This window comes from Canis lupus, chromosome 33 (assembly GCF_011100685.1).
Source record: "Canis lupus familiaris isolate Mischka breed German Shepherd chromosome 33, alternate assembly UU_Cfam_GSD_1.0, whole genome shotgun sequence".
NCBI classification, from domain to species: Eukaryota; Metazoa; Chordata; class Mammalia; order Carnivora; family Canidae; genus Canis; species Canis lupus.
In genome coordinates this window covers 32,032,166-32,047,118 of record NC_049254.1, presented here as the reverse complement: position 1 = coordinate 32,047,118, position 14,953 = coordinate 32,032,166, and the positions used below count along the sequence as shown (strand labels likewise).

The following is a 14,953-nucleotide window of genomic DNA, read 5'->3' as shown; positions in this document are numbered from 1 at the left end:
AGGAACTTTTCATTTTCATTCAGAACTTGACTATTGGGTGCAAGAGGTCTACCTTTTGGCCCATCTCAGCTTTCAATATCCCTTCTTTACTAAGCTTAATCAGTTCTAGCTTTTGATTAAAAGTGAGAGATGTGCAACTCCTCCTTTCACTTGAACACTTAGAGGCCATTGTGGTGGCTATTCGTTGGCCTAATTTCGATATTGCTGTGTCTCGGGGAATGAGGAGGACCCAGGAGAGGGAGAGAGATGGGGGAACAGCTGGTCAGTGGAGCATTCGGGACACACACAACATTTATGGATTAAGATCACTGTCTCATGTGGGTGTGGTTTGTGGTGCTCCAAAGCAATTACCAATTACCATACTAAATACTATCAAAGATCACTGATTACAGATCCCCTTAACAAATATAATAATAATGAAAAAGTTCGAAATATTGCGAGAATTTTTGATTCTGATAATCAGAATTGATTGAGAATTTTGATAAATGTGACACAGAGACATGAAGTGAGCATGCTGTGGGGAAAATGGTGCTGATAGACTTGCTCAACACACGGTTGCCATAAACCTTCAATTAGTAAAAAATGCAGTATCTGTGAAGTGCAGTAAAGCAAAGTGCAAAGAAGTGAGGTGTGTCTGTATTATAGGATGCTTTAAAGTATCCCTGGGCTCTACCCATTAAATACCAGTAGCTTCCCTTCCAACTTGTAACAACCAAAAATGTCTCTACGGGTTGTGAATACAGACACACACACACACACACACACACACACACATAGTTGAGAACCACTGATCTACCAATAATCCTGTGAATGGGAGCAACTGCCCCCTTTTTACAAATAGGATAACTAAGGCCCAGAGCAGTTAACTAATTTCCTCAAGATCATATGCCTAATGACAGAAACAAAATGCGAACCCTGGACTGTGGGTTGTGTGCTCTTCCCACCACAGTGTGCTCAAACACACGGAACTGCTACAGATAGAAGTGTGGCTGTGTTTAAACTGGTGCAGAGTAAGGATTTTGAGAAGTCCACAAGAGTGAAGTTCTCAGCGTAAGGTGGGTAAATGTGGGATCGTTTGGAGGGAGACAGCTTGAGTTTCATGCAGAAGGCGACCTTAAATGATGAGCGGGATCTGGAAATGTGGGAGCAGTGAGTTAAGGAAAATCATCAGATCAGAGCAAGGAGAAAGGGCTCTCCACCAACACTGAATTTAGAGGGAGCCCAGGAATGTGTCAGATCTCCCTGAAGAGGGCTGGGATGGCTCCCTGAGGGATGTGATGTCCTTTGTAGGGAGACCCTGAGGATTTTGGAGGAGAGTAGAGGCACAGTCAGAGCCACACTGCAGGAAGCACAGTATGGCAGGAGCTTCAGGTTTCACGGGGGACCCTTGGCTGTCCACAAAGCACCCAGTTTTCAAAGCACCTACATCCTCTTTGGTCTTCATGACAGGACATGGGTTCCAATAGAGTAACCACCCACGCAGGAAGGATCAGTTCCCCAGATCGAGGGTGGCTATAGGGATCCAGCACAGAACCTCTGAGCGTTAGCTCACTGAGACCCCCTCTTTCATGGGGAAGCTCACCCTCTGCTACAGAGAAAGCGAGATGGCCCCGGAAGCCCCCAGAAGTGAGATCTGTGGGTGAAAGGAAAAACCTGATTTACCACCCTGTACACCACAGGGCTCATTTTCCAGACCCCCTGGGAGAACCAAAGGGGCCAGGGTAGCCCCCAGTCTTCAGAGAAGTCCAATCTTTCTCACTTGTGCATGTTTCTTGAAATCTAGTTAATCAGCACAGAATCCAGGGAACTGGAGGTCATGTAGTCTCTCCACAGCACCCTTGACAGAGGGAGTCGTGGCCCTGCTCGGTCCATTCAGGGTTGGGGAAGTCAGGTCCACACAGTGAAATCCCTTGGGGAGCTTGGCAGGATAGAAAGATGGAGAACCCCCAGCACTGGTGAGGACGTGGGTGGTCTCGCATGCTGTGGGTGGGAATGTAAATTGGGGTAGCAATAGCCTCTCTCCGTCCCCAGGTCACTCTGCTCTGCTGCCCTCGCTGCTCCCCACACAGTGGCCCTGCTCTCTTGGAGGCAGAGAAGACGGAGAGGCTCCACCTCCTCTCATTCCCCTAAGGTTTCCCGCTCATTCCCAAGGCCCCGGCTGTTCTCTGAAGGAGGACTTTTAGGTTGTCCTCAAAGCAGTGAATCTCAAAAACCAACGAACAGCCATCCCTGTCACTCATGCGGACAGCCTCTCCTAACAGGCCCGAGAACATCGGAGGTCATCCAAGTCTCTGCCCATTTTCTCCGTTTTATTGAAAAAACTTCCCCAACACAGGTGAGGAGGAACAAGAAAGAACAGGGCGGGCAAGAGAAAATTTCATCCAGTTATACATCTCTAGGTTTTATGTCTATCTACAGCTAGGTTTTCTATTCACACACGTGTATGTTCACCCACACGTGTACACACATGCGCAGATGTGATCTCTGAGGCTATAAATGTATAAATTCCCAGGAAAGGGTGCAAAAGGGTGTGCTCAAACCCTGCGGCAGTAGCAGGGGAGGGAACAGTGATGGACACAGATTTTTTATAACTGCGTGTCAGCTTATGTTGCATTTAAATAAAAATGCATTCCTGAACTGCCCTGCATGGATCATTAGAACAACTATTTATTTTATTTTATTATTTTATTTTATTTTATTTGTTATTTAGAACAATTATTTTAAAAGACAAAAAATACACAGTTTATTCTTTCAAACTTTTTTATTACACTGAAACCTGCCTCCCTGGGCCCTCCACCAACAGGTTCTCTTCCCCCCTCAGGTGCCTCCCCTCACCTGGAAGCCTTTGCCTCAGATGTTTGGGGCCCATGAACAGGTTCCCTGTCTTCCAAAGCCTCCTTGATGTATACTCCTTTAGACACATCATGCATGGTCCCTTCCCTCAACTGTCCTGGTTGCTCCCCACGGGGCCCCACATTCACTCAGCAAACTGAGTATTCTGTAAGTGGCAGGCCTGGCTAGTGAGTTCGTCCTGAAGGGCACTCAGATACGTGAACTGTCATATTCGAGTGTAAGGTACATGTGGGATGGGGCTATGCAAGGGGGCTGCCCAGCCTTCCTGGGCCATGGGAGGATGGATTCCTCCAGAAGGTGACCCTTGGATGAAGCCTGGGAGGGTGAATGGGTGTTTGGGCCTCTGAGAAGAACAAATAGCATTTGCAAAGGTTCAAAGGCACAAGAGACCTTGGCACCTTCAGCTGGTGGCAAATAGTTCAAGATAACTGGGGAGCAGGGTGTCTATGAGGGCTTAGGAGAAACACCATCCTGGGAAGAGGGCAGGCTGCAACATAGGAAGGGCCTCACCAACTGGGACTCATTCTGTCGGCCATGGAGGGCCACAGGAAGGTGAAGCCAGGGACAGAGAGTCAGACTGGTGGACGGCAGTTGCTTAGGAACCAGATGTGATTCTGCACCCCTCCTCCCCTAGGGGACTCTTGGTTGTCACAACTTGGAGAATGCAAATGGCATCCACTGAGCAGACCCAAAAGATGCTGCTCCCCCCACCCCCAGGGCACAGGCAGCCCGCTTCAGCAAAGAATTATTTCGACTGAGATGTCAACAGTGCTGAGGTTGAGAAACACAGGTATGGAGGATGGATAGCTCTGGCAGCAGCATAGAGGATGGATCACTGGGGGGTGTGGGTGGGAGACTGTAGGAATACTTGATAAATAATAGATAGCAATAGCTCAGCTGGGAGACCCTGAAAGCCTTAGCTAAGACAGGGCAGTGAGAGTGGAGAGGAGACTGAATCAGGAAGTGATAACAGGAGCGAAACTGGTACAACATGGTGATGGCTTGGTTATGGTGGGAAGTGGGGTGATACAGTGGGGCTGTTACAATACAGGTTAGATCACCATGAGAAAGTGAGCCCAAAATAGCAAGAGCTTAAACAAGGTGGATGTTTATTTCCCATCAAGCCTAGAATGGTGGCTTGACTATATCAGGAACCAAGACCCCATCTGTCCAATTGCTCAGCCCTCCTCAATCCATCTCCAAAATGGCTGTTCTCACTCCCGCTTTCACATTCATATTCCAGCCAAAGGAAAGGCAGGAAAGAGGAAAGGGCTCTGTCCTTCTCTTTAAAGACATGACCTAAAACTCTACACATCACTTGCACTCATAACCTATTGGCCAGGATGCAGTCATGTGGCTGCCCCTATCTGCAAGGGAAATGTAGTCTTGAGTTGAGCCCCATATGTAAATTAAAACTTTTGTAAAGGTAGAGGGGAGCAGCCCTTGGAAGGCTATTAGCAATCCATGCCAGGGGTGATAAAAGAGAAAAAGCCTGAAAGGAACAGCCAGGCTTTCAGCATGGGTGATCCAGTGGATGGTGGGTACCATGAAGAGGACCAGAGGGGCACCTGGGTGGCTCAGGCAGTTAAAGCATTGACTCTTGATTTTGGCTCAGGTCATGATCTCAGGGTGGTGAGATTGAGCCCCGAGTCAGGTTCTGTGCTACGTGTGGACCCTGCTTAAGATTATCTCGCTCCCTCTGCTGCTCCTCATGCTCTTTCTCTTAAAAAAAAAAAAAAAAAAAAAAAAAAAAAAAGACCAGAGAACATGGGAGTGGAGGAAGGCAGTAAGAAGCAAGGGGGTGGGCTCATTTTGGACAGACTGTGTTTGAGCCCTGTGGGACCATAATGTGGACTGTCCCGTGGAGCCTGAAATCAGGATCTGAGTTGAGGAGAAAGGTCTGGGTGGGGGTAATGGTCTAAGAAAAAACAGATAAAGGGGAGATGGTCCAGCAATGGCACTTAATCTGGAGTCCTTAAGCCCCACCCATTAAAGCAGCCTCTCTGCACCTCAAGTACAGAAGGTGCAGCCTATGAATTCTCTGAGATTGCATGTAAGGTACGTGGAAATGTGCTGTACACTTTTCCAAGGAGACAGCTCATAACTTCCATTAGAGTCTCAAGGGGTCTGGGTGCAGAGCGATGTAAGAAGGATGTTCAAAATGGCAGCCTATTTCCCCCACTTACTACTGAGGCAGACAGAGGAAGAAGAGTCAACCAAAGGGATGGCCTTAGGGGCAGCAGGACAGAGTGTTTGGAGGGGCAGTGGGGAGCAGAGTTTAAAAATAATGGGTGGTTAATGGGTAAGGTCAGTGGGTCTAGGGAAGCCCATGACAAGGACCTCTCAGTGGTGTGGGAAGGGAGTAGAAGGAGCAGGCGTAGGAGGCAGGTTCCCAGAGGGAGAGATTGGAGAGAAGGCAAGTCTTGGCTTTCTAGAATGACAGGGGATTAACCATGTCGGAGGTAGAATGGAAACGTCCAGCAGAGAAGGAGAGACTGAGAAGAGCAGAGATCGACCAAGTGGTGTTTTCTTCTTGAAACAGGCTCTCGACGCCAACCTTAGCACCAGGTGTGGTCCCGGCAGCAGGAGCAGGAGCACTCACTGTCCCAGAAAGTGCTCAGACTCATAGGGGGTTTTCCACCTCTACCTGTCACTGATTGACCTTGGCAAGTTAGCCCACCCCTGAGCCTCTTGGTCCCCCTGTGTGAACTCGGCTAACAACCTGCCTGATGGGAATGATGCAAGGATCAAGGAGAGATCACGAGTGCACTGCCCAGCTCAGGTCCCGATCACAGTCGATGTTCAGTAAATGGCAGGGCTCTTCTCCCCTCCTCATCCCTCCCTTCTTGTAAGATTGTTGCTTTTTATCTTGTGTGAAAAGGGCAGTCTTTGAGGAAAGGACTTTATAATCTTCCTACTTGTTCTGAAGGAGCATAATTTGGTCTATTTGAAGTACCGCACATCATCCATCCTCTTGTGGGAAGAATGAAGCCAGAAACACTGACGAAACATAGAATAATAACAGTAGGACAAACAGGCAGTCACCTTCTTAAAACCCCCAGTGACAGCTACCGGACATCTCCATCCATACCTGGTCATTAGTAGTGTTTCTCCAAGGACAAGTGTCATGAGACTGCCCTTGGTCTCCAGCGTTCTGTTCCTGATGATGATGATGATGATGATGATGATGATGTGTTTAGAGTCACAAGTGTTCCGAGGAGGCTATTTGGTCAGAGGCTGTCAAGCCTGGGAGCAGTGGGTGGAGGAGAGAGGATCTCACACGTGAAGAAGCAACTTCAAACAAACAACTCAATTAAAACACTGGCCGAGGACTTGAGTAGACATTTCAACAGGAAGACACACCGAAGGCCGATAAGCACCTGAGAAGGAGCTCAACATCACTAGTCATCAGAGAAATGCAAACCAAAGCCACGGTTAAGATGCCACCTCACACCCATTAGGATGGCTACGGTCCAAAAAATGGGCAATAATAAGTGTTAGCCAGGACGTGGAGAAACTGGAACCCTGGTGTGTCGCTGATGGGAACGTAAAATGCTCTGGAAAAACTGTAGAGCAGCGCCTGCAACATTTCAACAGAGAATTAGCCCCGGATCCAGCAATCCCACTTCGAGGTATGCACCCCAAAAGAATTAAGAGCAAGGATCAAACACTTATTTGTACGTCCGTGGTCATAGCAGCATTCATTATTCACAACACCCAAAGAGGTGAAAGCCACCCAAGGGTCTAAAAGGACAAAAATAATAATAATAATAAATAAAAGGACAAACATGATACCAATTCTAGGAAGTGCTGAAAGTGGTCTAATTCACGGAGGCAGGAAGCAGAACGGTGGCTGCCAAGGGCTGGAGGCAGGAGCAGGGATGTGATGCTTCGTGGGGACAGAGCTTCAGTTGAGGGTGATGAAAAGTTCTGCAGATGGATGGTGGTGATGGTTGCACAATATGAATATGCTTAATGCCACTGAGCTGTACCTTAAAAATGGTTAAGATGGTAAAAAAAAATTTAAGATTTTATTTATTTATTCATGAGAGACACAGAGAGAGGGAGAGACACAGGCAGAGGGAGAGGCAGGCTCCCTGCAGGGAGCCCGACGTGGGACTCGACCCCGGGACCCCAGGATCCCGCCCTGGGCCACAGGCAGACGCTCAACCACTGAGCCCCCAGGTGCCCCTAGATGGTAAATTTTATATTACGTATAGTTTATCACACACACACACACAGCAGTCCCCAGATCGAATTACGCTGGACAGAGTTGAAGACCTTGTTCAACTTACAAAAAGCTCGTCTACAAATTTAAAAATTAGGCCTTTCTGAAGACGTTATCAAAAATAAAGAACACACAAACCCGATCTAAATGAGCCGGGTCCTGCTTGACCTGGCCGTGCGTGGGTCACAGCGCCCACCCCGCTGTTGGGGGCTAGACTCAGGCCCCTGCCCAGCAGGTGTGTCTGGGCCTGTGAGGAAGGCTGACTTCACTCTTGTGATGGGAATATGAGCCATCATTCCCTCCCCTATAATTTTGTCTTTTATATATTTTTTCACATTTTCTCCGTGTGACTTGACGATTTTTATAACGAAGAAAACATTCCTTAAATTATCCGTATTTTGAAGACTCCATCCTCCATGCCAGCCCCTGCGAGCGAGGGCTCAGCACTTCTCAGGAGGGCCCTCCGCCACCCAGGCTCAGCCCCTTCAGGAGAAATGCTCTTTGCCCCCGTGAGTCACGCAGGACGGAAGAGAGAAAGGTCTGCTCAGCCAGGATGGGGCCAGAGGGCGGGCGGACGCAAGCCTTCGGAGGGTGAAGGGGACTCTGGAGGGCCCTGAGGGACAGGCGGGTGTTGCAGGGCCGTCCGTGTGGTAGCCAGGGCGGGACCCGGGTCCCGGAATCAAGTCCCCGTCGGGGTCCCCGCAGGGAGCCTGCCTCTCTCTCTGTCTCTGTCTCTCTCTCTCTCAAATAATAAATAAATAAATAAATAAATAAATAAATAAATAAATAAATAAAAACAAACTTAAAAACGAGAGACACGATCCCGTATTCTCTGTCCTGCCCCACACTCCTATTAGCCAATGTTCCTCAGGAGACCCACAAGTTTCCTCTCCAGGGTCCCCCCTGCTCGGCCCCCGAAGCTGCTGTTGCTCCTAATACATGAAGCTGTTTCCCTCTGACGGGGGAGCATGGCTGAGCGACCTCTAGGTCCCATGGGGGAGCTGCCACCTGGCTCCTTGGAATGACAGTCTTCTCTGACACTGGCCACTTCCCTACTGGCAAATTAAGGGAAATGACGAGCTTTATCTCTGACAGCACAGGGTTCCGGGGACAGGCGAGCAGGACGGTGCTGGTGACAGCCCGGAGCCTACAATGAGGCAGGAAGTGGCTCGCAGGGTGGATGGAAGCCCGATGACAGGTGACGACCCCGCCCCAGCCCTCCCGCAGGACATTCCCTCGCATGTAGGGCAGAGTCATGATCCTCAGGCCGGTGACTGCGGGTAGACCGGCCTCCTGGGCGTCTCAGACACGGGTGCCCATCCGTGCACCCACGCAGCTCTTTGTGATTCTCTCCTGTCTCATCCTGCCCCGTTCCACAGAGGGTTGCCGTAGCGCAAATAAAACGTAATGAAGAGTTAAAAGCAGGAAGGCAAGAAAAAAGAAAAACCAAAGTGAGGGACTAAAAGGGATCTGAGAATAAGGCCGAATGTGAATATCTCACGATTCCTTTCATGACAGTTCATCCAGCTGCACAGGTGTGATTTGTGGACTTGCCTATATGAATATACGGGCGGCAATTTTTAATATATATATATATATATATATATATATATATATATATATATTTTTTTTTTTTTTTTTTTTTTTTTAGAGAGGCAGCCTGGGCTGACGTGCAGCTTTGCCCTCCTCTCCTCTCCCCAACCTGGGACGCACATGTGAGGCTCGAAGCGCCACAGCCACGGGGTCAAGTGCCACAGGCCAGAGATGGTGGAGGGAACAACCCACAGACCCGGAGGCCTGGGGGACCCTGGATTCGCGGCACCACCGCAGGACAGTCGGCCTCGGCGCTCATCGGCCCGGAGGAGAGCCGTCTCTGGCTCAGCCAGACCGTGTCACCAGGGGCCCTGTCGCATGTGGTCCACAAGAAGCCTCGGGAGCAAGCAGGGCCCAAGAAGAGAGACGGGTGTGGACAGATACCGTGGGGACCTTGCAGTTAAGGGGGAGGAGGCTCAGCTTGCAGGGGAAACTGAGGTAAGGCAACCAGAGAGGTCGGAAGGGAGGGGAACCTTGCCAGGGTGGGCCACACATTTGCCTCCAAGCTTTGTCGCAAAGAGAGAAAGGCGAGCAGGTCTGTTTCTGCCCCAGATACGAAGGTCAGGGGCTGAGGAGGGGTGTCACCCTGGGACACAGACCAGGTGAGCATCTCTCCCGAGGGTCTGAGCACAGTGGCTACTTTGTCACTTAGTCCAACAGTCTCCGCACCGAGCATCCTTGCCACACACGGACGGGAGTCCCATGGGGCTGTTCTTACCACATTCCTCCATGAGCCCCTGCCAACTGCCATATTCTGCAGAGGCCCAGTCCGCGTGGTCCGGACGCCAGTTCTTGGCATCCCTGGCCTTGGGAGAGGCAGAGCCTAGGCTATCAGAGGGGTGCACGAGCCGCACCCCACGTCTCTTTCCAGCAACTCTCCCTAAATATCATTCCCCTCCTCTGGGCATTTCAACATCAGCTGCCTGGGGGTGGGGGCGGCAGCACTGCCCCTCAGGCCGGTATTGAGGTGCCGGGCTTCTCTCCAGAACATACAGACCCATCTATGCTAGAGTCGCTCAGGAAATCAAGTTGCCTGAAAAGAGAGGGTCTCTGAGCGCCCGACAAAGAAACCACCTAGCTAATCGGAGCAAAACCAGAAATTCCTCAAAGAAAGGAAGATGCAGTTGATTTTCACCTGGGTGTTTAAGTGATACCCCATAACTCAACTTATAAACCAAGCCCAAAGGGCTGGGCCCTGGTTAAGAGTCTGGCAGTGTGGGCCTGTCGGGAGGATGACACGCTCAGGAAGCTGTGACACCCGGCGGGCCTGTGAATCAGCCCCACTGTCCCCACGGGCACCTCCTCCTCGGGAAGGGAGGCAGGGGGAGGGGCAGCCCGAGCAGGGATGTCCACTGCCCTGCCAGTCCCCTCCCCAGTCACTGAGCTGCTCAGGTCACCCTGGGCTCCCTGCTGCCTCCCACCAGCCCCTCCTCGAGGGCAGTGGGACCCAGGCGTCCCAAGGCGTCAGAGAAGATCCTCACGGAGCCTCACCTGCACGAGGGATGTGTGCACGTCTATGCCATCCAGAGGAACCCTCTCCATTTACAGGCAACTGATCCAGAGGGGAAGAGACTTACCCAGGGTTGTACCGTGAGAGGCACAGCCAAGTCAGGAGTCCACACACTCGCTCACTCGCTGTCCCTCCAGGAGGAGCCTGACCTCAGCAGGTCTGACCCTCGGTGCCACAGCGCCTGCTGACATGACATGCCTCAGGAGATGCCACCGCAGGACATCAGGTCCTGGGGAGGACCCACCTCACACTCCGATACCGTGGGTGCCCAGGGGACCTTCTGGATGCAGCAAGTCCTCCCACAGAGCTTTGCAGGTCACAGAGCACTTTCTCAGCCATGTGTCACCATGACTGTTCCAGGAGCGCCTCTTCCCGGCATCCGTGGGGTAGAAGCAGGACTGCGACAGGCAGGACGACTCTTGCTGTCTCACTAGGAAGAGTGAGGCTCCGCACCTAATGCCAGAGGATGAGCTTTCTGTTTGCGGCAGCGACTGGGCCGCAGGACACACAGGCGGTGCTCCCAGTAAGCGAGGAGCCTGGGGCCCAGCTGCAGCACCCACCCAGGGGGCCTCCGACAACCTCGCCAGGGGTCACAAGAGCAACCAGCCAACACGCGTTTCTTCGAAGCAGGGGGTGGGCGGCGGGAAGGCACATGGGGACAGGGACACAGGGGTCAGCGCTTACCCTAATGTCCCAGCTTTGGGAAAGGCCCTAATTTTCCTAAGTTTTGGGAAAGGCCCTTTCTGTAGCCACTTAGGTATCAGGAGGGCAATGCAGCCTAGGGGAGGGAGGGAGGGAGGGAGGGAGGGTCGGGTGACAAGGATGTGTCTTTGAAGGGACAGAGGAGGATGGATGGACAAGGGAGGGAAGTGATTCAAGACTCAGACTCAGGGTTCCTGTAGCATCAGAACACGAAGGACCTTTATAGATGGGGGTCTGAGGCCCAGGGACGGGAAAGGATTGACGCAAAGTCACAGAAGCTGGTCAGTACAGTTGGAAGATGTGATCCTGGGGAGGGCGATACTGGGTACCTAGAGGGAGGGATAAGGTAGGTGTGAGAAAACCAGACACACGCTTTGGCTAGCGGCCAGCCGAAGGGCCATGTGAGAACCTAGGATCGAGCTTTCCAAAGCAAGGTGGGCATGTAAAGCCCAAGGAAGCCCCTGCAGGCCTGTGAGAGGCCATTGGCACCCTGCTGCGGGGCGACTGGTTTTACGCATGTTTGTGAGAACATGGACGGGTCCCAGGGCACTAAGCACCCACGCTAACTAATGCCTGCAAACTGATCTTCCGCTCAGCACAGGTCAGCTCAACAAGGCCGTGACCAACGTCCCCAGTGGCCGGTGGCTGGGCACTGGGTTACACCCTTATCCACCCAGTTCAACCCAGGGCTGGGTCCATTAATCACAGACTGTGTGAGTGGAAAGGGATCTTAACGAGCATTTTCCAGCCTCACACCTATCTCCATCAAACACTGGGATTCCTCCCATCGCGGGGTTGCTCAGCTACAGTCCGAGCTCCAGAGGCGGCTCGCAGCCCCAGGTGGGGGCCGCTCCGACCCTGCATGGCGCTGGCCGGGTTCTTCCTTGGACTCAGCCGCGATCTCTTCCACTGCTCACTCTGTATTTCCTGCCAACGGGTCTTCATCCGACCCCTTGAAACCTTAGGGAATACATCCCTTCCTCTTCCCCAGACCAACCCTTAACTGGTGGACGCAATGGGCAGCACTCCCCAAATCCTCACTGTTCCGGGTTGGACACCCTTGGCTCTCTAAACCGGTTTCCACGGGCCTGGGTTCAGTCCTTCCCCAGGCCCTTCTCCATCCTAGTGATTTTCTACTATACTCTCTCCCCTCTAATGCTGGGGGATCCCCAACATTGAACATGACAATCAAGTTGAAGATGAACATCTCAAATCACTACCCACATGCCCCCTCTCCTTTCTGCTATCTCGTGTTTAAGCTCCGTGATGCGAGCTTCTGAGACCCAGACTGTGGCTCATAATTCAACATGTAAGGCACAGGACAGGACGCCTGGGGGCTCAGTGGTTGAGCGTCTGCCTTCGGCTCAGGTCGTGATCTCAAGGTCCTGGGATCGAGTCCCACGTCGGGCTACCCGCAGGGAGCCTGCTTCTCCCTCTACCTAGGTCACTGCCTCTCTCTGTTTCTCATGAATAAATTTTTTTTTTTAAACTCTAAACACGTATGGCAAATCCTGATTTTCCAAAACATTATTAAGGAAGTATATTTAACTCTATAAAAGGCAGTGGGGTCAAGGGTGGGATCCCCCAATGGCACAGTGTACATGGAAGCTAAGGTGTCAGTTCCCGTTGTGGAGGCTAGCTTGTGCATGACATCTGGATTCAGGTGAGACCTGACTCTCGGTGCCCACCAAGCACCAAGCCCTGCAGCTCCATGACAGAAAGTCCATATAATACACAGCCTTTTTCCCAAGGAGCCCAGTGAGGGAGAGCAGTACACATGGAGGTACAGCGAAATGTGCTGGATGCCATCATGGAGGCATGAGAACGGGAAAGGTCAGGTTCCTATTATCGCTGTAGCAAATTAGTACAAACCCAACAGGGATCTCAATGAGCTCAAATCAAGGTGTCAGCAGGACTGGGTCCTTTGTAGAGGCTCCAGGAGATGATCCTTTTTTTCCAGCTTCTAGAGACTGCCTGCCTTCCTTGGCTCATGGCCTTTTCCCCATGTTCAAAGCCAGCAGTGTTGTTACTTCTCCCAATCTCTCTCTCTAACCTCCTGCCTCCTCCTTTCACGTAGGAGGACTTGTGTGATTACGTGGGGCTCCCCTGGAAAATTCACAATAAACTCCCATCTCAGGTGTCTTAACCCGATCACTTCTGCAAAGTCCCTTTTGCCCTGTCAGGTAAAATGTGTTCCTGGGCTCTGGGGACCGAGACCTCAACATCTTTGGAAGGCACGAGAAATAAGACGTGGGAAGATGTGTTATATTTGAATGGATCCTTCAAGGCTCTGCGAGAGTTTTATGCAGGAAAGCCTTTGTGCAAAAAGGAAAAGGGATTCACACGAAGAACGTGCTTGCTCAAGGCCTGGAGACAAGAAAGCATAGCTACTGTTTTCCTTTTTTGATGACCTGCTTTTCTTTGTCTTTGGAAAGACCCAACCTCTGCCCCAATGCCGCTAGGGTTCAGAGGTTTACTACCCTTCACTGCAGTTCACTTCTTCCTACGATGGCTCTGAACAGAGAAGAACCTGCCTTAAATTGAACCAGGCTGTTCTCTTCATCACTGGACACCTTAATAGACCTCACAGTCCCCAGAAGTCGCTTCAGTTGGACCAGAAAGGGGGACTGGGCAATGGAAGGGTCATGGCACACAGGGGTCTGATACATCCGGAAGGTTCTCTGAGGTTCATCCTTGGGCAGACTGTTCCTCTTAAAAGCCTCAGAACAGGTCACCAGGCCAATAACTTACTAGAACAATACCATTCCCAAAGCTGCTGGCCTCCTCTACTCCTGTGCTACAAGTCAACTGAAAAGAACTTGAGCTGAGGCTGAATTTGGACTTGAGCTTCAAGAGATTAAAAACTCAGAAATGCTGACATTTTCTGTTTCTCTTGATGTCATTGCGAACGTAAATTGCTAGAGGTTTGGAGTCAGGGAGGCCCACTGCCCTCTCCCTGAGATAAGTCAGGGTTCTGACAGCCTCAGTCCAGGGAATCACTGCTGTGGCCATGGGCAAGGGTGGCCAGGAACTCTGTGGGCTGCGGAGGGAGGACAGTGCCTGGACAGGTTGGCCCAGGACACACCTCCAGGTCCCTGATCTCTCTGCATCCTCTGTTGACATCCTCTGCCCCTGCGTCTCCTCTATGCCAGGCAATTGCTCCCCGTGATGCTCTGGTGTGTAAGGCAATGGAGCGGATACCACCCTGTCCTCAGTGCTGAGCAGGGCTTGAGTTTACAGCGCATTTTTATATCCTTTACCTTCTTCAACTCTTACAACAACCTGGTGAGGGAAACGGAGTAAGTGGCAGGGCTGAGACCAACTCTCCTCTGTTCCTGCCACACGTGGACACTACCCATGAGCTTTGGACCACGACTGCTGGGTCAGGGCTGGGCCTGCAAAAACCGTCAATGATGGTCTGCACCCAAGATTTCCAGCTGCATTAGAGACTCTTAACTCTAGGGAAAAAACTGAGGGTTGCTGGTGAGGGTGGGGAATAGGGTAATCGGGTAATGGGCCCTGGGGTGGGGGAGCACCTGATATAACGAGCACTGGGTGTTATATGCAACTGACAGATCACTAAATTCTACCCCTGAAATTATTAATACACTATATGTTAACTAAATTGAATAGAAATTTAAAAAAAAAAAGATTTCCAGCTCCTTTCTCTTGTTTCCTCCCCCCTCTACCATCTCTCTTCTGTATCTGTATTCCTCTCCTTTTCTTCTTCTCACCAGCCAAGAACCCCACTAATGATGCTCATTTCTTGGGGGGCCCTGCTAGGCTGGAAGGACTAGAACCCCTGGACCAGGATGCCTCCAACCACGGATGTGAGTATCCTCCTGGTGCCTGTGTCCCCCAGTCAACAGGTCCCAGGTTGGGCAGTCGAGTCATCCATACCAGAAGCAGCAGTGGGGGCGGGATCTTGGAAAGCTCCAGGCCAGAAGCCAGAGGTCTTCACATGACTCTGCCAGTCATAACCTTAGATATATTACTGCCCCACCCTGGACCTCAGTTTCCTCATCAGTAAAGTAGGACAATAATACCCACCTCCCAAGGCAGTTTTA

The 14,953-nt window shown here is 51.2% G+C and overlaps 1 long non-coding RNA gene across 1 annotated transcript; it reads left to right on the top strand.

Moving 5' to 3' along the window:
- The first annotated feature begins 8,546 nt into the window (after positions 1 to 8,546).
- On the top strand, positions 8,547 to 14,040 carry LOC119877824. The gene is made up of 3 exons (XR_005383089.1): positions 8,547 to 8,616; positions 8,733 to 9,112; positions 13,070 to 14,040. It is a non-coding gene; the product is annotated as an uncharacterized LOC119877824 (long non-coding RNA).
- The last annotated feature ends 913 nt before the right edge of the window (positions 14,041 to 14,953 follow it).